This window comes from Meleagris gallopavo, chromosome 6 (assembly GCF_000146605.3).
Source record: "Meleagris gallopavo isolate NT-WF06-2002-E0010 breed Aviagen turkey brand Nicholas breeding stock chromosome 6, Turkey_5.1, whole genome shotgun sequence".
In the NCBI taxonomy this organism is placed as follows: Eukaryota; Metazoa; Chordata; class Aves; order Galliformes; family Phasianidae; genus Meleagris; species Meleagris gallopavo.
The window spans coordinates 47,773,475-47,774,662 of NC_015016.2; the positions used below are offsets into that span (position 1 = coordinate 47,773,475).

Here is a 1,188-nt window from a genome sequence, read left to right on the forward strand (position 1 = left end):
CTGGACCAGCAGGCAAGAAAAGCGCGGTCTCCTCGCAGAAAGCGCCCTCTGCGTTGAGCAGTGCTGCCCCTGGTGATGGTCAGAGAGACGGACAGCAGCGACTTCCGTAAGTGATGACCCTGTCCCCTGGGAAGCGCTCGCAATGAGCTGCTTAAGTGCTCACTGGCTTCCTCTGGATAATGCAGAGGACGCGTTCCGGGGGATGGAAGCTGGGACGTGTGGGGGGAACACAGCAAGCACTGGGGTTTTGTTTCTCTTACAGACCTGATGTGATTTAATCGCAGTTCGATGCTACGGTAAAACGCTTTGTGGGACATCTGTGTGTCCAGCAGAGCGACTGCTGTGTCTTTCACAGATCATTGTGGTGTTCTTCAGTTGTTCCTCTGAGCAGCGTCCGGTGGAATTGATTGGCATGGCTTTGGCTATTTGAGTTTGCTCTTTGCAGTTTGGCTTCTGACTGTAATTTCTTCTTTTGCTGTTATGTTCTGCTTTCTAGTGACTGCGCAGCGAAAGACATGGCAGCCTGGGAATCTTCTGGACAGAGGATGTTTTCGTGTTACTCTCCTGTGACGGGCAAGCCTAGTGCTTCAGGTCGGTACCGCTTTTAGCCTTGCTGAGTGCTGAGTGCTGCTACTGTCTAGACTGCATTTCTATACTTGTCCACACTGCTCTGCCTCAGTGGAAGCACTTGCAAGGTGATGACTTCCTTGTGATGCAACAGGTAGGGGCACTGGATTGTGGTATTTCTTTGTGCTCTTGCAGCCCCGAAGTTGCACCAGGAGTCCTCTTTGTGTCTGCAAGTAGAACTGGCTTGTCCCAGGTGGTGTAGCAAGGGCAGTTTCTCGTGTAACTCTAGAGGGCAATTTTGTATTTGTGCTGTATTTCCTTTGGAGCATGGTGATTGTTTGCCTCCCTGCAGGCTTTCGAGAGATCTCCCCTGAGAAGGGGCGCCTGGAGTATTATAACTGCCGTGCGAAGGAGAGCACTGGATACTACGTAAGTGTTTAAAGCTACCGACCTTTGTGTGGACGCGTGCAGGGCAGGAGTGGTTACTGTTCTTCAGGTGCCACTCTTGGCTCAGTGAATCCGAACTCGAGGGGATGTAAGAATGCCCTCGTACGGTCACTTTTCTGTGCACCGAGTAGAGAACAATAGGAGCTGCTGGCCTGAATGCTTTGCCACAACTGA

At 51.7% G+C, this 1,188-nt stretch overlaps 1 long non-coding RNA gene across 1 annotated transcript; it reads left to right on the forward strand.

The window, feature by feature from the left end:
- The first annotated feature begins 6 nt into the window (after positions 1–6).
- Positions 7–996, forward strand: LOC109368343. The gene is made up of 3 exons (XR_002116292.1): positions 7–106; positions 497–591; positions 920–996. It is a non-coding gene; the product is annotated as an uncharacterized LOC109368343 (long non-coding RNA).
- Positions 997–1,188: the final 192 nt, after the last annotated feature.